The sequence below is a fragment of the Pelodiscus sinensis genome, chromosome 11 (genome assembly GCF_052426305.1).
Source record: "Pelodiscus sinensis isolate ZL-2025 chromosome 11, ASM5242630v1, whole genome shotgun sequence".
NCBI lineage: Eukaryota > Metazoa > Chordata > Testudines > Trionychidae > Pelodiscus > Pelodiscus sinensis.
In genome coordinates, this window is record NC_143062.1 from 4134038 (window position 1) to 4158415 (window position 24378).

At 44.6% G+C, this 24378-nt stretch overlaps 1 long non-coding RNA gene across 2 annotated transcripts in view; it reads right to left on the reverse strand.

Moving 5' to 3' along the window:
* Positions 1 to 24378, reverse strand: part of LOC102458596 (uncharacterized) — a 110860-nt gene that overhangs the window by 61293 nt on the left and 25189 nt on the right. Inside the window, exon 4 of one of the 2 annotated variants that reach the window (XR_003088222.3) lies at positions 5 to 1308. The exons of the other annotated variant lie outside the window; for it this stretch is intronic. This is a non-coding gene — a long non-coding RNA (uncharacterized LOC102458596). Of the gene's footprint in view, positions 1 to 4; positions 1309 to 24378 lie in introns of those variants that run through there. 2 annotated transcript variants of the gene reach the window in all.

Here is a 24378-nt window from a genome sequence, read left to right on the forward strand (position 1 = left end):
TAAGTAAACAAATCAGCGTGGTCAGTTAACAGGTTTCTCAAAGTGGTTTCACGGACCACTTTGGAAACACTGTTCTAGAACAACCTGTTCTAGAACAAGCCATCATCTTCCTCATCACCTTTGTCTTCCCCATCATCACCAGTGGCCATCATTCTGGCACCTCCCAAAGACTACATCATCTTCTCCCACCGCCCGTAGGCTGAGATACCACTTTTATTATATGTCACGCTGACGTTTTTATGTTCGATGCATATTCAGATGGGGATGTTTCTTTTTCTCCTTATTTGTATTTCCTCATCTTACTAATGTGGACATTTCTTTTTCTTATCAGCCAGTATATCACTGATTTCAACTTACTGTCATATATGTCAATGCATTACCATGAATGAGCCTTTTGTGGTTGTCTATCACATTTGTTATTTCTGTCCTACCTGGTTATTTGGTCTGGTCTTAACCGGTTATTTTGGGTTTTTCTAAGTAATGATGTACCTGCTAAGTTTGAGGGTATACCTGGAAGCCCCTATGCCATTGAAGGTTGCTTTATCTAAGTGAAAAATCCTGAATATATGCTGTATATATATATATCTTGACTGTGCTATCTGGGTGAAAGGTCCCAGGCATGTGCATGCTAGCTTTGCCTTAGATCAACATACAGGCCTGTAAGTTCCTTGCAATATTGTCAAACTGCTAATATAAACCTACTTATTATAATAAACATAATCAAAACCATAAGGAAATAATAAATCGATATGTATAGGCAAGCAAGCAGGTTAGCTCTATAGGCTCACTGCTGGAGATGATAAAGGAGTTTCTGATTTATTATAGTCTTCTAGAAAGTCAGCTTTACCAATTCTAGTAATTTATTAAAATAGCCAGTAAATACCCACCCAGTATGGGCAATGTTAACCTTATTGATACAAGCCTTTAAAAAAAAGAGCTCTATGTGGTGCATATCTATTCTGTTACATTACCAGAAGATGAAATCGCTTCTGTTTTCGGTAAAAATACTGTTGGGCTTAGTTTTGATCACAGAAATCTAAAACAGTTTGCTTCTTTCATTTCTATTTACACATCACTAACCCTTCCCAGCTCGTCCTCAATGCCTTTTGATGAACTTCTCCTGATCCCTTTCCAGGCTCTGATGTAAGAGAAATAGAGGATTCAGACTCTTTGGTTTTGGCCAGTGCCAAGTTGTGTGCCCTTGGCAGCATGCTGATCAGTGCAGCAATTCCTGGCTCTCTGGGCTTGGGATCCAGTTACACTTGCTGGCGTCAAGCAGACTGTAAAGGCCAATGTGAAATCTAGAATCTAAAAATAAAACAGTGAAGAAGCATGAAACTAAAACAAGGAGAATATTAAAATCCAGGGGAAATTGCAGACAATTTTGGAAAAGACACGTAAACTAGCTCAAGGGAAAATGCTAACATTGAAATTAAGACAGTGGGTTTGCCTTTTTTAGCTCTATCACCCACTCAAAGAGTTCAGTGTGTGTGAGTCCAGGTATTTCTGCTAACAAGAGTCCATGGAAGCCTTTTGAAAAGGCAAATCATTCTGACAGTCTAAGGCTATTTCCCTCATTCTTGCTCGTTTTAGAATTGTTAACCCTGTGTGTGCATCCTTCCAGCCACTTTGGAGTGCCTTCTCAGCTCTCTAGATGCCTCTCGGAGATCAGAAAACAGAATGATGGCCGTAAATAGAAGCTGTTTCTGTTAGCTGTTGTGGAAAGGAAGTTTTCAGGCTTCCTTTGATAAGTCTTAGCAAGAATGGGTAGTGGGACTAATGTTTTTGACTTTCATGTTTTTAATAGGAGTCTGGTGGTTGTGAACTGACAGAGGACAATTTTATATGGAAATTATCAAAGTTAAACGTCAAAGATGAGGACTGGCTGTATAATGAGTTTGTTTTGGAAAGCTGAGGCCAGTTTGAGATCAGATGGAAAAGATAAGTGCTAGTCAGCAGCATATTTTGCCCCTTTCGTTAAGTTTGTGGTTGCACTGTCCTGAACTTTAGGAAAAAATAAATGGGACAAGCCACGTAACCTTTATGGTTTTCTGTCCCTATGTGAACATTAAACCAGAAACAGTGACTAGCTTTTATGAAGCATATGCCCGTTTTGGTGCCTTTTTCTCTTCCCACTAGCTTTATTCCATTTTTAAGGTTTTATTCATAAGCCCCATTTTTGAAAGGTTTATAATTGACCTGTAAAGAATTCACTATAGATTTAAACAAAGTTTCATTGCAGAAGCAATTAAAAACAGTTACATTTTCAACTAACCCATGGGGTGCTGTGTTGTCTTGAAGTATAATAATGAAACATCTAATAATGAGGTTTAAAAATAAGTGTGTGTTTACATAGGCATGTTTTGCTTATTCAGTACCATAACCGGAATTGATTGCAGTGATAAGGCATTCACAGTGGTAGCTCTTTTGGAAATTTGCCTACAGGTTAAAGCTCTCCAAATGGTCTGCCAGATATAGATCTATTACTGGGTTCATTTTCATCAAGCTGTGCAGAAATTCAGCTGTGTGACTCATGGGAGTTGTGAAGTTATAACCTTTCATGCTAGACTGAAAATGCAGTCCTGCATGCACAGTTAAGTGAACTCAGAAGACTTCTAGGCTTAACTCACAGTTCTTTATGAAAGGGTTGTCTTAGTGGTCTAAACACCAGAGATGAAATACCTAGATGCCCTACAAATACTAGGTTTGGATATTGTTATAATTGACTTTGATACAGTCTCACATGGCCTTCTCATTAATTAGGGAAATATAACTTAGATGGAGCTACTATAAGGTGGGTGATAAACTGGATGGATAAATGTTCCCCTGGTATGTCTACACAGCAGGGCTAAAGTTGAATTAAGCTTCACAACTTCAGTTAGGTCAATTGTGTAGCAGAAGTCGAAATAACTTAACTCGGCTTTTCGTGCTGTCTACACTGCAGGAAGGCAAAGGAAGAACACTCTTCCTTTGATTTCCCTTATTCCTCGTGAAATAAGGTTTACCATGAGTCAGAGTAAGAAGTCCTCCAGATCAACATTATTTCAAAATAAAGGCTTGTATTGTAGACACATACTATGTTATTTTGGAATAATGTGAGTTATTCCGAAATAATGCTGCTGTGTAGACAGACTCCCAGGGTATGTCTACACTACCCCGCTAGTTCGAACTAGGGGGTAATGTATGCATACCGCACTTGCTAATGAAGCCCGGGATTTGAATTTCCCGGGCTTCATTAGCATAAGCGGGGAGCCGCCATTTTTAAATCCCCGCTGCTTCGAACCCCGTGTAGCGCGGCTACACGGGGCTCGAACTAGGTAGTTCGGACTAGGGTCCTATTCCGAACTACCTAGTTCGAGCCCCGTGTAGCCGCGCTACACGGGGTTCAAGCAGCGGGGATTTAAAAATGCAAATGAAGCCCGGGAAATTCAAATCCCGCTTCATTAGCAAGTGCGGTATGCATACATTACCCTCCTAGTTCGAACTAGGAGGGTAGTGTAGACATACCCCCAGAGAGTAGTTATCAGGGCCAGCCTGAGCCATTTGTGCGCCGTGGTCCCCGGGAGCGCGGCGCATGCATGACCCCGCCCCCACGCAGTCTGGCAGTCCCGTGCAACGCCCCCTAAAATGGGGTGCTCTGGGCAGTAGCCCGGTCAGCCCGTACCTTGGGCCGGCTCTAGTAGTTATCAATGGGTCACCATCATGCTGGCAGGGCAGAACAAGTGGGGTTCGGCAGGGATCAGTTTTGGGACCAGTTCTGTTCAATATAAAGTTTGCAGAAGATACCAAGTTGGGAGGGGCTATGAATGCTTTGGAGGACAGGATTATAATTAAAAATGATCTGGACAAACTAGAGAAATGGTATGTGATAAACAGGATGAAATTCAACAAAGACAAAGACAAAGTACTCCATTTAGGAAGGAAGAATCAGTTGCACAGATACAAAATGGGAAGTGATTGAACTGATTAGGCCTCAGCTGGAGTATTGCGTCCAGATTTCTGGGTGCCACATTTCAGTAAAGATATAGACAAATTGGAGAAGGTCCAGAGAAGAGCAACAAAAATGATTAAAGGTCTGACCTAGGTGGGAAGATTGAAAGAACTGGGGTTGTTTAGTATGGAAAAGAGAAGACTGAGAAGGGACACGATAACAACTTTTTAACCTAAAATATTGTTACAAGGAGGTGGGAAAAATTATTCTCTTTAACCTCTGAGTATAACACAAGAAACAATGGTCTTAAATTACAGCAAGGAAAGTTTAGGTTGGACATTAAGAAAAACTTCCTGACGGTCAGGGAGCCTAAGCACTGGAATAAATTGCCCAGAGAGGTTGTAAAATCTCCATCATTGGAGATTTTTAAGAACAAGTTAGAAAAACACCTGTCAGGGATGGTCTACATGGAGCTTGGTCCTGCTGTGAGTGCAGGAGACTGGACTTGATGACCTTGCAAGTTACCTTCCAGTTCTATTATTCGTTGACTTGGCACCCTTTACCCTGAATACTGTAGTTCATGCTCTGAATGTTCTAAATGAACGATGTAATTGCTCTCCCAGCTATTCTGAGTGAACATTTACAATTTATCACAGACTAACCCTATGACAGGTTAGATAACAGAAGTCCCCTTGGGGTTGTCCCCCAGTGGGCTGATCAAGCCACTGATGCCCACCTACCTGCCCCCTGGGACTTCCTACCACCTTGTCCTGCTGGATTAGAAGCTCCGGTCTCCCTCAGGCAAGACACAGAGTTGGGGTCACTGCCCCCCTGCACAGCAACACGGACACTGAACCCGTTCAGGTCTGGGAGGGCTCAGCACCCAGAAAACCAACCCACAAAAAGAACCAACCCCTCCCCCCAAATCCGTCTTACAAGTTTTACACACAGAAAGCTCGTAAAGTCTGCCCTCTTTTCAATGAAAGAGATGCACAGTGGTTGCTCCCCCTGCCCCGGTTACAGTTATTTACACTGGGCTTTTTATTAAACAAAAGTGTTTTTATTAAGGACAAAAAGTAGGATTTGAGTGGTTGCAAGTGAAAACAGTCTGATCAAAGTAAATTACTACATTAAAATAAGCAAAAAACACCAGCTAATCCTAATCCACTAAAACTTGTTTCAATCAAGTTCTTACCCTAAACAGTTGCTCTAAACATCTTTCACAAGATAAGAAGTCTCTTAGCTTGGACCCAATCCAGCACACATTTTAAGTGGAAAGAATGTTTCCAGCACACATCTTAAATGGTAAGAGGGGCAGAGCATCTCCTGGCATTTGGCAACTGTCCGTATTGTTTGTTTCCCTCCTTCTTATGTCCCTTTTGCCCAAAGTTGGGAGTTCTTTGTGCTCAGTTCAAACTCTTCTCATCACAAGTAGAAAACTTCAGGAACCAAAATGGGTTTCAGCAACAGGTGGCCTGATGGAGAAGGATGGTCCTGTGTTCCACTACCCTGCCTCTCACCCATGGTGCGGGTGCTACTCAAGGACTCTGGCTGCTAGGCTTTACTGCCCTGCATTATAAGCTTTAGCCATTTGACCTGTAATCTCTTATTTGTTGCACATGACCTGACATCTCATGATGGGATGCACCTACCCTGCAATGCAGCTGTCCATTCTATCACAGTATGCGCTCCCAAGCCTTTGAAATGAGTATCCATAGCAACTGACTGGGGCCATCTTGGGCATCAGTGGGCACTGGATTGTGGGTTAAAAGTGTCAAGAAAAAACAGAGAATCCTCTTTCAAGGAGCCAGTGTCAGAAGACAAAGAGGCTTTCCCCAACTGACAGTTAACTCCCTCCAAGTGCCATGAATTTTCACCACCCTGTTCTCTGTAGTGTGACCTGATCCAAATGTTTGCAAAATCCTTTCCCTTACAGCTCAGCAGGTGCAGGGAGTTATATTGTGAGAGTCACTTGTCCTCAATCTAAACAGGAAAGACAAATGGAGGGAGGAAAACAAGAAGTATTAGTTTCCCATTGTAGTGGGGTTACTGTCCCACTCTGGCTGGAAGGGGTTGAAGCAGGTTGGAAGGAGCCTACGTAGAACCCTGGCCAATCAAGAAAAGGCTCATAGAGAGCCAATTGGATGGAGGCTTTCTGAGTGAGTCGTGTTATAAGGAGTTGACCAGGGAGGTTGAGGATAGGAGACAGCAAGCGGGGCAGGGCAAGGCGGCTGCCAAAGGATCCCTGAGCTAAGACCCAGAGTAGTGGGTGGACCTGGGTCTCCCCTTGTTCCTTATACCACACTTGCCACCACGGAGAGTGGCCTTACAGACGGTGGCTTGGCCTTAAGGCAAAGGGGCTAGACTTTAGGGCTGCATTTGGCCACAGTGAACATAAGAACGGCCGTACTGGGTCAGACCAAAGGTCCATCTAGCCCAGTAGCCTGTCTGCCGACAGTGGCCAGCGCCAGGTACCCCAGAGGGAATGGACCAAAGACAATGATCAAGCGATTTGTCTCGTGCCACCTGTCTCCAGCCTCTGACAAACAGAGGCCAGGGACACCATTTCTACCCCCTGGCTAATGTAAAGCAGCAGCTGTAAAGACTGAGGACTGCTGACACTGTCTTGGAAGGGGGCAAGAGTCTGGACTAGTGGGCACAGCTGGAGGGCAGTGTCCCAAAGAGGACGCCATGGTGCTGAGAGCAAAGCAGGTCTAAGGAGAGTCAGTAGAGCAACGAGTGAGATACCAGTCTGAAGAGGGTGCCCTGCTGAGTGACAGAGCCAATTCCCAGAGTGACCAGTAGGAGGCACCATGGTGGTAAACCCCGGACTGTTACATCCAAGTACAAAAGGAGGATCTGAGGATGAGATTCAGGGCACATCTAGACTGCCCATGGCTTTCAAAAGAATATATGCAAATTTGGTGTGAATTTGCATATCTTCGTCCGATCCGTTTTTGGAAAAGTTTTTTTGAAAAAAAAAAAAAGCAATCTAGACGTGGTTCTTTTGAAAAAAATCCCCTTTTTTTAAAGAACCCTGTACACCTCATGTTTTTAGGAAGAAGAGTTCTTTCGAAAAAGGGTTTTTTTCCCCGAAAGAACCACGTCTAGACTGCTTTTTTTTTTTTAAATCACACAAGAGGTCTGTCATTACTGTAAACGAAACTCAGATCTGCCACACTCTAGCCCAATGCCTAAGTCATAAGACCATTCCTCCTGTCATCTGTATGGATGAGGTAAGGTAAGAAATTAAGAATAAATTTCTGTAGTATTCTTAAGTCGCTATCTAACAGAACTACTAAGAAACCATTGTTTGCTAACTATAGGCCACACAGAGGTCTGAGGAATATGGCTTTGGAAGAATACTGGATAGGCTAAAAGGGGAAAGGATGACATGTCCAACCAATGTGAGCAATTAATTTAGTGACATGGCATCCTTTAGGTATGCCAATATATTTCTGGTATTAAGAGCTTTAAAATATTCATAGAAGGGGTACTCTGGATGTCTACTGGGCATTTTGGAGAAAGCCTCCCAGCCCAGGTTGATAGATAGGTTAGCAGGGCTCATGTTAGTGCTCTAACCAGGGCTTTAAAGTTGAAGTTGTGAAGACATTCACTATTTATTAATACCAAGCACCAAGAGGTTCTTGTCTGACTGTCTGTTATAGGTTTGGGTTGTGATTCTCAACTTTTTTGCCATCAGAGCCTTTATGGGTACCCTTACAGGGCATTTCTACACTAGGAAATTATTCTGAAATAAGGTATTTTGAAATAACTCCCAAAAAACAATTTTGAAATAGTGTTATTCCTCATGACAAGCAGGAATTATCATTTCAAAATAACAAGCCCTTTATTTTGAAGTGTGGACGTGCCATTTGTTATTTTGAAATAAATCCCTAATGTAGACCAGGGCACATTTAATAATTTTCCCAATCCCAAGAACTGATTATGATCCCTAACGGGAAAGGGATCCCAGCTGAGAACCTCTGTCATTGGCTTTGTTACACTACTAAGTTTTGGCTCCAAAAACTGCCTTTTGGCGACAAAACAGTGCAAATATGCACTGGCTACGTCTAGACTGACATGATTTTCCGCAAATGCTTTTAACAGAAAAGTTTTCCATTAAAAGCATTTGCGGAAAAGAGCGTCTAGATTGGCATGGACGCTTTTCTGCAAAAACACTTTTTGCGGAAAAGCGTCCGTGCCAATCTAAAGCCCCGATTGCCATTTTAGCCATCAGGGCTTTTTTGCGCAAAACAGTACTGTGCTGTCTACACTGGCCCTCTTGCGCAAATGATTTGCGCAAGAGGGCTTTTGCCCTAACGGGAGCAGCATAGTATTTCCGCAAGAAGCACTGATTTCTTACAGTAGAAAGTCAGTGTTCTTCCAGAAATTCAAGCAGCCAGTGTAGACAGCTGGCAAGTTTTTCCACAAAAGCAGCTGATTTTGCGGAAAAACTTGCCAGTCTAGACACAGCCACTGTGATCCAACTTTTGTCAAGAAAAAAGCTTGTTTTTGGTGACAAAATACTTCCACCCCTATGAGAGACTTTTCCCTTCCCTTTGAGTATGTCTACACTACCCCGCTAGTTCGAACTAGCAGGGGTAATGTAGTCATCCGCACTTGCAAATGAAGCCCGGGATTTGAATTTCCTGGGCTTCATTTGCATGAAGCCAGCCGGCGCCATTTTTAAATGCCGGATAGTTCGGACTCCGTGCTGCGCAGCTACACGTGGCATGGACTAGCTAGTTCGGATTAGGCTTCTAATCCGAACTAGCTGTATGCCTCGTGGAACAGAAAAGAGAATCAAGTCTTTGCTAGGGTTGCAACTGAGTGGATTAAAAGTAATGGAGGAGCACACTGGGATGCTATAAGTCTTTAATAATGCTGGCGAGAGAGCAGATCTGGGTTGGACCTCCACTGCAGCACATGCACAGTTCTTTACCATGCCCCTCCTGTACTCTTCCCGGACATTCCTTTCCTCTTTGTGGTAGGGACGTAAAATCCCATTTCATTAGTTAGCTTGTTAGTGTTAAATTAAATCAGTTAACTGATTAAATGGGAGCATGCGAGAGTGCCCTCCATGTGGTGGGCAGGGGTTTCTCCAGCCTGGCTACTTCTGACCCAGCGCCCAAACTCCATCTCATACTGCCTCCTGCACCCAAACTCCCTCCCAACAACAGGAATTCTTTTCCATCCACACGTATCCTGCCAAGAGGGCCTGTTGGCCTTCACCACTATCCTCTATTAAGGACTTCAAATTAGTGAGTAGATTCAGCAGTGATCACACAGTTGCTGACGGAAGTACATATTAAAAGTCAAATCAATGTTTGCTGATGGATCAGAATCTTAGATGTCAAACTTGGGGTCCAAACTGAAAGAGGAAATTTGCACATTGTGAGGTTCATTGTACTTGTTAGAATTAATGAACAGTATCAAGAAGTGGAAACTTAAGATGGCTCTCTTGCCTAGGGATGTGACTGATGCCTACTCACACCCTTATAAATTCATACTTATGTCAGGTGACGGAAACTCCCAATCTCAAATCACCTGCGGCAGATTAGGAATACCTTGGGTGTATCAGATACTTGATTTAGCTTTGCGGAGGTGAGAAGAAGAATTACTGGTTAGTTATGGAGTTCAGGAGGGGGAAAATTGCAATGTAATTGGATCAGCCCATTACGAGTAATGCACTAAAACCAGCCAAACTGCATTCTGCAATCTTTTCCAAATTCCATGACAGGTGGTAGAAGGTGCAATTGTAACTGCAACTGTACTACGTGTAAGTCTTTGGTGGTAAAACCATAGAAATACTGTTATCTGGGGAAGATTTTAATCACTTTTATTTGGGGTAATGTTTTGCAAGGAAAAAAGCAGTCCTGGTCTCTCTTGAGTCAGCGGAGTGTAAATTGACAAATCTCACTTTAGGAGGTAGTTCTAATCTATTTGTCATAGTCCCCCAAAGTTTCAGAGTCACCACACATTTTATGAAGCATTTTAAAAGCTATTTATGCAGCAGCTGACTCCTATTTCAAGTATACAATGTACATGATTACTTAATGTACAATGTATTTTGTATGCGACCAATTTAATATTCTAAGTGCTAGATCTATAAATGAAATAGAGCAGGATAAGGCTGCCACCAGAGAATCTCTGACCCAGGACCCAGAGTAGTGGATGGGCTTGGTTCCAAAGGTGCAATTTATGGGGGTACTAGGAGGGCAGTAGTCCCCCCTCCCAAGTTTGAAACTCCTGGATTTCATACTTGGGGTCTGTTCAATGTGCAGTGGCAGTCTAAAAAATGAAAAGCTAACCAAATATTGAGAATTATTAGGAAAGGAATAGATAATAAGACAAAATACCATAGTGCCTCTACATAAAGTCATCATATGCCCACATCTTGAATACTGTATACAGATCTGGTCATCCCAGCTAAAAATATATTGTATTTGGAAAAGGTACAGAAAGGGCAACAGAAATGATATGGGGTAAGTAACAGCTTCCATAGGAGGAAAGATTAACAAGATAGGGATTTTCCAGCTTGGAAAAGAAATGACTAAAGGGTAGGGGGATACGTTAAATGTTTAGAAAACCATGAACAGTGTTGAAAAATAGAATAAGGAAATGTTATTTATTCCTTCACTAACATAACTCAAGAAGCTGACCCAATTAAATCTGTAGGCAGCAGATTTAAAACAAACGAAATAATTTATTTTTTCCACAATCAACTTGTGGAACTCCTTGCTAGGTGATGGCAGAAAGGCCCAAACCATAACAGGATTCCAATTAGAATAAAATAAGTTCAAGTACAGGCAGTCCCCGGGTTACGTACAAGATAGGGACTGTAGGTTTGTTCTTAAGTTGAATCTGTATGTAAGTCGGAACTGGCGTCCAGATTCAGACACTGCTGAAACTGACCGCCAGTTCTGACTTACATACAGAATCAACTTAAGAACCCCAGGCGTCCCCAAGTCAGCTGCTGCTGAAACTGATCAGCAGCTGATTCCAGGAAGCCCGGGGCAGAGCAACTCTGCCTGGGGCTTCCTGTAGTCAGCGCTGGTCAGTTTCAGCAGAAGCTGACTTGGGGACGCCTGGGGCAGAGCAGCTGGGGTGCTGCTGGGTTGCTCCAGTAGCGCCGCTCCTCAGCACTACTGGAGCAACCCAGCAGCACCCCATCTGCTCTGCCCCAGGTGTCCTTATTCAGCCGCTGCTGAAACTGACCAGCAGCAGCTGAATCAGGACCTGGGGCAGAGCAGCTGGGGTGCTGCCGGGTTGGTCCAGTAGTGCCCAGAGCGGGCGCTGCAGGACCAATCGGCAGCGCCCCAGCTGCTCTGCCCCAGAGTCCAAAACAAAAGCCTGGTCTGCTGGGGGGGGGGGGGAGCACACTAGCTGCGCTCCTCCCCCCCCCAGCAGACCAGGGACACGGGGAGCAGAGCCGCAGCGGCAGCGGGGTGCCGCGCCTCTGAGGCTTTGCTCTGGCAAAGCCTCAGAGGCGAGGGACCCCGCTGCGGCTGCGGCTTCAGTCCGGGAGCCTGTGGTCTGCTGGGGACGGTCCCCAGCAGACCACAGGCTCCCGGACTGAAGCCGCAGCCGCGGGGGGGTCCCGCGCCTCTGAGGCTTTGCCAGAGCAAAGCCTCAGAGGCGCGGGGAACCGCCGCTGCTGCCGCTTCAATCTGGGTGCCTGTGGTCTGCTGGGGACCGTCCCCAGCAGACCACAGGCTCCCGGACTGAAGCCGCAGCCGCAGGGGGGTCCTGCGCCTCTGAGGCTTTACTCTGGCAAAGCCTCAGAAGCGCGGGAACCCGCCCGGTGCCCCTGGTCTGCTGGAGACGGTCTCCAGCAGACCAGGGGCACCGGAGCAGCTTACGAACAGGGCTTTCTCGCCCCGACTTCCGGGGTGAGAAAGCCCCGTTCGTAAGTGCGGATCCGACATAAGTCGGATCCGCGTAAGTCGGATCCGCGTAAGTCGGATCCGCGTAAGTCGGATCCGCGTAAGTCGGATCCGCGTAAGTCGGATCCGCGTAAGTCGGGGACTGCCTGTAATATAGATCCATCAATGGCTACTAATCAGAATGGACAAGGATGGTGTCCCTAGCTTCTGTTTGCCAGAAGCTGGGAATGGGCAACAGGAGATGGAGCATGGTGATTGCCTCTTCTGTTAATTCCTTCTAAAGCACCTGGCTTTGGCCAGTGTTGGAAGACAGGATACTGCACTAGAAGGACCAGTATGGCCATTCTGATCTTCTGATATAGAGCTGGAATGTATCTGCCCCCTTGTTGTAACCCACTCCCTTTCCAGAGCTGAGGTAGAGCCCAGGAGTCCTGATGGGGTCTCTCTCTGTCTCCACAGAGTTAGCAACCAAGTAAGAACATACATTAAAATGTTACGGCTAACCAGTGTCCCTTAAGTGATTTTCCAGACGATGTCAGAGTATGTTAGTTTTTCAGCTGAGTGGGTCTAATATTCATTTAATTTTCTTTCTTTAATAAAGGAATTACATACAGAGTTTTCCAGTACCTTGGTAGCCCCGATAGAGATAATGATGTGTGTGTGTGGGAGGGGCCGATTATGTTCGTTCCCCCCTCCACATTTGGTACGGGGCTTGTACTGAGCATGTTCAGTATCATGCTGAAGCCTCTGCCCTCAGTCCGCCCCTCCATGCTTTCACTCTCCCCCACATCACAGCATGCACAGTTTGGCCCCCTACCAAAATCTGAAATGGCGCCCCTGCTTGGTTCTTCCCCCTTGCTCCTTATACTACACCTTGCCACCAAGAAGGGTGATCTATATAGTCTGTGACTTGCCCTGAGTCAAGGGGTTAGACTTTGGGGCTGCAGCTGGCCACAGTGGCAGGTGTAAATATGGAGAACTGCTGATACCGCCCTGAAGGGGGCGAGACTGTACAAGTGGGCAGTGCCGGAGAGCAGTGTCCTGAAGAGGACGCTGCCGTCTGTGGAGCAAAATGGGTTCATGGAGAACCAGCAGAGTGATGAGTGAGACATCAGCCAGAAGAATGTGCCCTGCTAAGTGCCAGAGTTTGATTTGGGATGTTTCCGGTTTATTCAGAAAACTATGACCTAAGCACTACCCTTCTTCATACAATTAGCAATTTCCCAGATTGCTCATTGGTCACACAAAATGGGACACAACCCAGCTCCCAAAATGACAGGGGATCCTCACAGCAGAGCCCCAGTGCCTGCTTCCATAGGTTTCATTGCTGGATCTTGGACTTACAGGCAGCTCATCTTTTGATGACGAGGGAGGGGTATAAATATATAGCTCGAGAATGCAGGGGAGTTATCAGAAAGGAGAAAGTGCAATTGTAATTGCGACTAGCAAAGGATGTTGCTACAAGCACGTTAGCAAGAAGAAGGTGATCAGAGTGGGTGTGGGGCCCCTACTGAATGAGGGCGGTAACCTAGTGACAGATGATGTGGGGAAAGCTGGCTCCATTATTAATTAATATACACAATGAAGTGGGCTCAAGTATATGGCCAGTCTCAAAGAAATAAAAAAACCAACAAATGTCATCTCTGATCTACAAGCACAAAGACATCCATAAATTTCAGCATGCATGAAACACTGAAGTGGTAATTAGAATTTGCAATATTAATATACATTCTCAGAGCTGCTACACATCCAGAAATAGCAAAATTAGCACCCCCTTTCACTCACCCTCATGTATAGGGCCATGTAAACCCATTATAGGGGTGTGCAAATATTTCTAGTGCATGTGTGAATCCAGCCCCAGCAATGAAATGTGCACAGCACATTCCAATTATGTGTACCAATTCAGCAATCAAGAAATATCTTGCATTCACTCCTGATGAAGAATTTTTCCCTTGTCCACACAAGCACTGTGCCACAGTCATACAGAGATCATTGACACCACTGGCACCCAAACAATCCTGAAGACCATGCCAATAGGATTTCAGTCTGCCAAATGCACACTGAACCACCATTCTACAGCTAGGAAATGCTTAAATGAACCTTCATTTGCCAGGCAGACTGAAAAAGAAGGTAAAGCAAGGTCCCTAACAGTGAGGACTGTGACTCCATTCACAATGTCCCAGCTTGTTCATAAAGGTAGAGTCACAATCCCCAGAAAACCCTGGCATCCTGCACCTTTTCAATTACACCCCCCCTCTCCAGTGTATACAAACAGGCCTCTGTGGCTGACTAGGGCCTGCATATAGATGAAGTCACACCCTTTGAGGTTTACATACTCATGTGCTCCTTGCAGAGAGCAGACTGTGGCCATGTAAGTGCCATCAACAGCTCCAGCACAGTCTGGAAAGCCCATTCTTTCAAAATCAGCAGTTATTGCAGGAACCCACCACTTTGGTTACAACACAGCCCCAATTAACTCACAACAACCTGCACAGTTAACTTCCCTACGGGCAGGATGAAAATATGAGTCAAATTAGGGTGGCATGCCAGTCGCCCAAATCCAGGGAGGATATGACCGTCTCTAGGGACACCATGAGAAACCTCAGCCTCTACAAAAACTGGCTGAGGTTGGGTAGGACTAAAATAGGCCAGAGCCCACCCTTGGCTTTGGAGATTAGGAAGTAATGGAAGTAGAAACCCTGTGAACTTGGAGGGACCTCCTCAACTGCTCCTGACTGCAGGAGCGATTGCACCTCCGGTAGAAGTTGCTTGCGAGAGGGGTCCTTGAAGAGGGATGGGGAGGCAGGTGGCAGGAAGGAAGGATGGAAAATTGGAAAGACTATCCCAGTTACACCATAATTAAGACCCAGCAATCTGTGGTAATCTGGGTCTAAGCACAGCAGAATTGGGATAACGGATTCCCAAATATAGGGGAAGGATCCAGGAGTAACACTGGTGCGTCATCCTCAAACACACCTTCAAAAATTCTTTTTTGGGGGTGGGGACTTCCTAGCTGAGCCCTGCGCTTAGTTATTGGAGGAAATTGGTGATCTCCGCCTGTTTCTGCAGTTGCCCCTCCTGTTGTAGTCCTGTTTCTGATAGGATACGTAATAATGGGACAGAGGCTGTGGCTTAAAGGGCTTCATTTCTGGGGTTGGTGTATGAAGGCCTAACAACTCTAGGGTTGCCCTAGTGCCCCTAGAATCAGTTTGCTCCACAAAAATCCCTGAGACATCAAAGGGCAGATCCTGAATGGTATTAGGGGTGATAATTGGGGAAGCTATCTTGGTAATCCCCAATTATCACCTCTAATACCATTAGCTCACAGACATGTAACTTTCCCCACCTCTAATAACATTAATTCACAGACACTTACCTTCCTTCCTCCCCCCCCCCCCCCATCCTCCTTCTGTTCTGCAATGTGATTTGTCCTTTTCATATGTGTTCATTTTTTAAATTGTATCCTTTGGTATATATGGTTGTGACTATTTTCTTCCACTATTTGATCTGAGGAAGTGGGTCTGGCCCACGAAAGCTCATCATCTAATAAACCATCTTGTTAGTCTTTAAAGTGCTACATAGTCCTGTATTTTGCTTCAGCTACACCAGACTAACACGGCTACATTTCTATTACTATCTTTCACTGTGTGAGAGTTTCACATGTTGAAAACCTATTCAAGCAAACCCCCTTTAACACTGAAAGGTGAATGTACACACTGATTGCTACCCCAGGTAACAATTATTTACACTGGGCTTGATAGTAAATAAAAGTGATTTTATGAAGTACAAACAGTAGGATTTAATTACAAAAAAACAACAAATGGCCTGGTAGCACTTTATAGACTAACAAAACATATAGATAGTACGTGCGCACGAAAGCTCATGGTACCATCTATATGTTTTGTTAGTCTATAAAATGCTACCAGGTCATTTGTTGGGTTTTTTGGTAATTTATCCTGTACATACTAACTCAGCTATCCCCTGAAGCTTCTGAACAGTAGGATTTAAGTGGTTACAAGTGAAAGCGGAGCAAAGTAAATTACAAATTTAAAATAACAGAAAATGCATAGCTAGTTCTAACACACTAAAGCTTATTGAAACTTACCCTAAAACTGTTCTTATTTTGGTTAAAACTCCAAGCCAGGGAAGATCTTTTTTCCCATTGGGGTTCCTGGCTGTTTGCTTGGGTGTGTCATGCCAGCCAAAGACAAAGAGACAGAAAACTTTGCATCTTAAATAGATTTACTTGGGGCAGGATTTCTTTGTCTTCACATTCCCCACTTCCAGGGAAAATTACCTGGCCAGGCCCTACTGGGTGGGGTAGTCACATGTCTTCCTAAAACCAACCATTGCTTATACTTAAAGGACAAAGGAGACTGTTCTCAAGTTGTTAAATTGATCACCCAGCATTGGAAACACCCCTGATGGCTTTCATTTGCACATTTAAAATCATAAACCATTCCATACCCCATATTTCTAACTTTACATACAAGAATGATACGACACCAAAATAAGATATACAGATCTGGCAGACTATGGCATTAAAATTGATAGGCTACATGAGGTGTTTAGTCCAAAGCATCTTCGAGTTAAGCATATTTGTATCCACTGGACAATTTCATAAAGCATGGGGGGAGAGGGGAACTGTCAGAGAAGGGGATGAAATTTTTTCTCTCCATCCCTCTTGCAATGGGGGGAATGGAGGCAGCAGTTTGCCACAATGTCTTAGTGGTGTTAGAAACTGTCTTAATAAAAGGCAATGCCATTCTGGAGGGACCTTCTGGGGTGAGAATCTCAACCATGAGGTTGAGTTCGTCAATGACCTCCTTGGCTTCTAGGCCCAAATTTTGTGGTTAATGTTACCCCAAAAGTCACTGGAGACCTCCCCATGGCTACACTCATAGGGTATGTTTACACTACAAAGTTAATTCGAACAGCTGTTAGTTCGAATTAACTTTAAAAGCAGCTACACATACAAACCGCTAGTTTGAATTTAAATTGAACTAGCAGAGCGCTTAATTCGAACTAGGTAAATCTCATTCTACGAGGAGTAATGCCTAGTTCGAATTAAGTAGTTCGAATTAAGGGCTGTGTAGCCATTTAATTCCAACTAGTTGGAGGCTAGCCCTCCCCAGGTTGCCCTGGTGGCCACTCTGGGCCAAACCAGGGAAACTCTTCTGCCCCCTCCCGGCCCCGAGGCCCTTAAAGGGGCACGGTCTGGCTACAGTGCTTGTGCCAGTTGCAAGCCTGCTAGCACCCAGCCAGCAGACCGTGCACCTGGCACAGCATGAGCCAGCCACCTGCTGCCACCCAGCCCTCCGCCTCTTCCCAGGACCAGACTGGCAGCTCCCAGGAGCCTGTCTGGGGCCGCAAGAGGCGGGCGCCCGCCTGGTCTAGTGCGGAGATCATAGACCTCATTGAGGTTTGGGGGGAGGCCTCCAACGTCTACAATCTCCACACTAGGCATGGGAAAGCGGCCGTCTAGGGCAGGATAGCTACCAGCCTGGCCACCAAAGGCCACATGCGAACCCAGGAGCAGGTTTGCATGAAAATCAAGATGGTCCGGTGAGACCCCCGACACTGAGCCCTGAGCTTAGAACATAAGAACATAAGAACGGCCGTACTGGGTCAGACCAAAGGTCCATCTAACCCAGTAGCCTGTCTGCCGACAGTGGCCAGCACTAGGTACCCCGGAGGGGATGGACCGAAGACAATGATCAAGCGATTTGTCTCGTGCCATTCAACTCCAGCCTTCCACAAACAGAGGCCAGGGACACCATTCCTACCCCCTGGCTAATAGCACTCCATGGACCCAACCTCCATGAATTTATCTAACTTCTCTTTAAACTCTGTTATAGTTCCAGCCTTCACAGACTCCTGTGGCAAGGAGTTCCACAGGTTGACTATGCACTGTGTGAAGAAGAACTTTCTTTTATTAGTTTTAAGCCTGCTACCCATTCATTTTGTTTGGTGTCCTCTAGTCCTTATATTAAGGGAACTAATGAAGAACTTTTCTTTATTCACTCTCTCCACACCACTCATGATTTTATATACCTCTATCATATCCCCCCTCAGTCTCCTCTTTTCTAAGCTGAAAAGTCCCAGTCGCTTTAGCCTCTCTTCATACAGGACCTGTTCCAAACCCCTAATCATTTTAGTTGCCCTTTTCTGAACCCTTTCCAAGGCCAAAATATCTTTTTTGAGGTGAGGAGACCACATCTGTACACAGTACTGAAGATATGGCGTACCATAGTTTGATACTTCCCCTCCTCCTTCTTCCCCTGGCTTCCCCCTTCCAGCTCCCTCCTCCCAGGTTTCCCCCTCCCCTCTTCCACCCTCTCTCTTCCCCTCTTCCACTTCCTTTTCCCAGTCTCCCCAGAGGTTAATCCGCCCCCCCCCCCAGTTTTGTTAAATAAAGAGAGTTTCTATTTTTGAAAACACGTGTCCTTTATTTTTTACATCAGGAAGGGGGGCTAGGGAGGGGTAAGTGGAAGGAGGTGAGGGAGGAATGGGGTACGAGCCCCTGATGAGGAGGACAGGGATGGCTCTGCAGGCTCCTCAGGGTGGAAGCTCTCCTGCAGGGCCTCCTGAATCCTGACAACCCCCCGATTTACAACCCCACCCCCCTCCGGATGGCAGCCTGCGGCAAGTGCAGCCGGGCTGATGGCCGAGTGCTGTGATGTGCCGAGCGTGGGCACTCAGGGCACTCCAAGCCAGGACTGCTTTGCTGTCCCTCATCGAGTTAGACAAGCAAGTGGGGAACCCTAAGAACTGTCTGTCTGGGGCAGGGGTCGGGTCCAATAAAAGGAGAGAGCATGTGGCAGAAGCCTTCTTTCTGACCAGCTCGCCCGTGGCTAAGGCAAGCCTCTGGAGTCAATGTGCCTTGGCTTGCTCTGCAACCTTTTGCCTGTGTAAGTGTGAGTGCCTGAGGGCATGATTTAAATATCCTAGGCTTCATTTGCATCTTGCCGGGCGCCGCCATTTTTAAATCCCCAGTAGTTCGGACTCCGTGCCCGCGGCTACACGCGGCACAGAGCAGGTAGTTCGAATTAGACTTTCTAATTCGAACTACCGTTACATCTCGCTCCTAATTCGAACTCCCTACTCCTTGCCGCGTGTAGCTGCGGGCATGGAGTCCGAACTACCGGGGATTTAAAAATGGCGGCGCCCAGCCAGATGCAAATGAATCCCGGGATATTTAAATTCCGGGCTTCATTTGCAACTTCGATTGACTACATTAACCACCCTAGTTCGAACTAGGGTGGTAGTGTAGACATACCCAGAGTGATGGGAGAGTCAGCAGCAGTATTCCCTCTAAGCTGCAGGGCAGCACAGCTTCACGGGTGATTCATCAGCCCTGCCCTGTCAGAGGCTCAGGGCTCTGTGCAGGGGAACTGACTGACTAGGCGTGGCTGATTAACCAGCTATGAAACTATGCTACCCTGCAGTTTAGACAGAACACTAGTTGGCAGTGGACTATAGACGGCACCATAATGGTGCCACTCCAGAGGGTCCACAGCCGACTGTTGGGTTCTACTAGGGAAAAAATATTCCGACAGCTATGCACACAGTATGCACACACTCGAAAAATGACTTTTTTCCCCCTAGACCCATTCCATCTGGAAAGAAGCAACACATGTCTCATGTGGCTTAAAATATCCCGTCATTTGGCCAATGATTTAATACACCAGCGCATATGGACTGAAGCGCTGCTCATATTGGCATTTTGACACATGGCATTAGCCATAAAGCCCCTTCCAGTGCAAATGTCAGTGGCTGCTTTACTTCCCCAAATAAGCAATATCTCAGGGTCATGTATCTAACTGATCTTTTTGCCCCAAACATTTCAAGGCCTGTAAATACTTGTGCAGGAGCACACCGTCGCACAAGTGTGAGTGGAGATACCGCACAGCCCTCCACTCTATTTCCAGTTTCTTGAGGCCCTCAGGCCTGTTGATGGGGGTGAGGAAGGAAAAAGGGGCAGTTGCCTGAAGGCTCAGCAATTCAAAGGTGATGGGGCTGCTGGCTGCCGCCACTGCGACTGCTCTGAGCCTTTTAAATTGCTGCCGAAGTGCTGCTCCACGCAGCTCTGAGGGCTGCCCGCCCTGGGCCCTCCCTTTCCACCCAAGGCCCTGACCCTTACAGGAGTGTGGAACTAGCCCCGACCTTGCTCAGGTGCCTCAGAAGTGGTCAGCCCCGAGTCTCCTACTCACTCTCTTACTTGCAAGAAAGAAAAAGGGGCCAAGAGAGAAAGGCAGGTTAGAGGAGATAAGGGCCTCCTCATGAGGAACTAGTCTTCTCTTGTTAATGAAGTGTGGAACTATGTCATTAGGCAAAAGTAATCCGTGGCTGTAACAGTGCTTTCAGTATGGGAGAGTTTTCCCTTATGCTCCCTGTTCTGCTCATAACTTTTTATCTTGTACTTACCCGTGTAGTAGCATTTTGTACCTCTATTTTGCAGGAGCAAGGCTAATATAAGATCTTCTATAGCAGGATGTTAATTTAAACAGGAAATGCATAAAGATAAACAACGGCTTGAGTGACCCACTTTAGGACACTACGGTTAGCTTGGCTTTTCTTGAAGTTTCTCCATATAAAAATGCAGGTTGTTTGAAAGACTCACTCAGTTGTTTACATTACATCACTACATGTGATTTTTTGCTGGAGCTATTTTTGTATTCTGTGGTCACATCACTGAGTTCCTAGAATTAGGAGGATATATTTTAATGTTGTACATTTGTTTATATAGTAAACTTCTCTATTTTAACAGCACAGTTCTTTTTTTTTTTACTTCTCTTTTAAGGGCTGCATTTCTATAAAGTCTATTTACTAGGCTAGGTGGAGGATGTGACACTTTCCAGAATACCCAGATGACAAAAGTTGTTCCCATTCTTTTCTTCCCTCCCCCTGTAGTTTAGCTTTTGCATACAACATTTATTTTTAGGAAGGTGGCTGGGATAACAGTGCTCTATGTACTGTATATTTATTCTAGATATGCCATCAGTGCATATGGTATAATGGATAGTTCATACTGCTTCCATAAATTGGTGTGGTTGTCACAACAAAACAAACAACCCTAGACACAAATAAAAGCCCTGGTGAAATGGCTGCTTTGCAAGTTGTATCCTCTGCATGTCTGTACTTCAAAAGTAATCAAGAAAGCAGGGCTTGTACGGGATATGCATCTTGCATATTTAAATCCTTCTTAAATCAGCTACAGAATGTGACTTTTAGATGGGATAGATCCTTTTAACTAATTCTGTCAGTCAAACAGGAGCAGCCTATGGGATTTTTTTGTTTGTTTTCTGCCTTCAGAGTTACTGAATTTTCCGTCAGATTGAAAACTCTACTCCTGAGACAAGTTTAAAGAAAAAAGAGAAAACCAGCCCTTTTAGGACATGGATTCAAAGTAAAGTAATCTACCTCTTTATTCCATTGGGAAGAAGAGTCCAGATCCATGCATAACTACTATCAGGAAAACCATCACAAAGTATAAAAGGGACTTTTATGAAATGTAGTTCTGCCAGAGTTCTGAAAATCAAGAACTAGCCAAAAGGGATGGAAAAGGCCAGGAAATCCTGTGACAAACTCTTTCTATTTAGAAGAGAGAGAGAAAATGTCATTTTCCCATTCTACCGCCTCTACTACTCAAACACATTTCAGTGGATTTCCCCCTCCCAAGCTGTCCATTTTAATGTTGTCCAAGTTGGCAGCATTGATGACGATGTCTGTATTTTATAAGGTTTGCATGAATTTCAATACAGCTGTTTATACTCTTCTTTTGAAAATCTTCTCAAAGTATCTGTACATATTTTGTTAAATTCCAATTTTGAGACCTATCATAACTTCCCACAATTGTATGGTGTTTGAATCTGCTGTTTCTTTTCTGTCCCAACTCTAATTCTTGTACTTAATCTGTAATGGGTCCAGCTGTTCAAGTCAGGGATAGATAATGGGGAAACTTAAGTTAAGTTATTGCTCACAGTAGAAAAACTGCACAAATATAGCCTCTGATAATGAGGTTTTATGCTTTTACTAATGGCATCTTATATTTAGATAGTACCAAAATGCTTTAAAAAACTGAAACACAAATGATGCCCAGGAACCATATAATTACTGCTGAAGTGCAGCACCTGCAAAGAGATGTGGTAGCCATTAACATAGCGTAGTGAAAATGTGCATCAGTTGATGACAAAAAATGAAGCATGTTGTCAAGTATACAAGGGCAATGTAGGTGGCAGAATACAGCTACTCAAATTGGAATTTGGTCAGAATATTGGAATAAGACCCATAGGCTATGTCTTCAGTGAAAATGATATAGTGGTGCTACTTCAATTAGCAGGAGTTAGCTCAGCTTAACAATGGAGATCAGGGAAGTGGATTTTTCACATCCCTGAGAGACATAGCTGGGGGTCCACCTTTAACTTTTCAGTGTAGACCTGGCCCTATTTCTAAGAAAAATATCTTCATCGCTATAAATAAATGAAGGTACTATGTTCATTGGTGTTTCCTGGTGCATAATGGCTCCGGTGTCTCATGTGCAGATCATTGTCACTATTTATATTAAACTGACTCAGCAAATAAGTTATTGTAGCGTGATCTAAATGTTTTTGTTGGGGTTTCAATGCATAGATGTTGTTGACAACTTGTAACTGACTCTGGCTCAATATAAAATGGTCAGCTGTGCAATAAAGACTGAGGGGCTGTGGAAGGGGTGGAGCTTTTCTGCAGACAGTGTCTTTTTGCCAGTCAATCTGTCATTAAGAGGTATCTGTTTTTGTTTCATTGAGAGCTATGTTATAGGACAAAGCTTTATGTTTTTAAGACGAGGTCTATGAGCTGGCTGCGGCCAGAAGTTTTATCTCATTATGTACACTAAGCCAATCTAGAGATTTATATCAGCACCATAAAGAGATCATTTGGTGCACCTGCACCCTATAATCAACCTGAATTTATATCCAGTGATTCACTTTTTGGCTCTGTTATGCCTCCATGGTTGCCACTTAGGGCTACATTTTCAAAACAATGTGTGCTACCGTGTTCCTCAAACATATGTCATTTTGAGCAAATTTGCATTTTCATGCTGCATGGAAGATGATATCAATAGGCACTTGTAGTATTTCATAATTAGTCTATTCAAACACAGTGGAGATTATAGACAAAGCTTTGAAAATACTGTTGAATATTAAATCAATGTTCCTGTAAATATTTATCCCATGCAGTTTTAACCAAAGGGCAACCTATGACAGTGAGGTTCTATGGGGAACAGCCTCACAAGTCTGCAAGGTATGGGATGGCCAACAGCTCCCTGTCACTATCCAGCAGCTATGATAATGCTTTATGCATTATCACACATAAACCCAGGGGAGAAGCAAACGACAGGAATTACAGCTTCAAAAGGGCCAGACTGACAGTTTCCCTCATGTTACTGGTACCCTATACTAGCCCAGGAGAAGTTCCAGGAGATGTCCATAAAATAAGATGGATTTTCTCACCAATTGTAGTCATGAACCTGCCTCTCTGCTCACTCATGGACTCCTGACCCCAACTTGGACTCTGGATTTCTGCCCTTGAACACTGATCCTGATGCCTGGTTTCAATACTTGAACTCTATCCACAGCTTTACCTCCTCCTGGTTTCAGTGTTTGGTTCCTGACTCTAGCTCTGACTTTTAGCATTGTCCATGGCCTCTGTCTGCCACTTCTGAAACTGCTCATGCTCCAATAATGGCAATGACCAAGAAATTAACTTCAACTGAAAATATTATTTCAAGGAGGAATGCCTCTATCATCTCAGATCAACCTAGTTAGGGTTATCCTGCTTTGGGCAGGGGGTTGGACTTGATGACCTCCTGAGGTCTCTTCCAGCCCTAGGATTCTATGATCAGCTGTTAAAATATCTGTAGGTCTATATCAAGAAAAAAACATGAGACAAGTTCCCATAGGGGATGAACTGTTCAATGCGGGGGATACAACAGCTGTTTCACAAAACAACCAACCAACCTGTTCTTGGATTTCTGTAAGACTGCATATGTTAAACATAGAGGTGCTAGGCTTTACGTTAATTGTGACAGCAACAATGCTGGAAGCCTAAAAATCAAATTTTGAGAACTTTAATGTCCTTTTTAGCTACACCTGCAATAGCAAGCCTTGCCTGGTTTACATAAGTCAAGGTATCAGTTCTTAGAGCTTGAGAACAAACTTATGTCAATACTGGCCAGTGGCTTAATATTTCCATCACCCCTCACCCCAAAACACTGCTGGCATGTGATAGTTCCCAGAGACAAGGTTACAGCATTTAACATTACAAACCATTAGTTCATTATCATGACTATCAATTACTCTGTTACAGCTTCTGACTAAAAAAAAAAAAGCTTTGCAGGTGGTCTAGTGTAAGGCAGGTGAGCCTTCAAAAATATTTTGGCATGGTAATAGTGTTAAAGTGTAAAAGAGAGAATGCTTGTGTCTGGAAGAGACTGGTGCAGCCTGCCAACCATGGAGCAACATTAGTGGGAAACAAATGGTTAAAAGATAGGAAACAAAGGATAGGAATAAATAG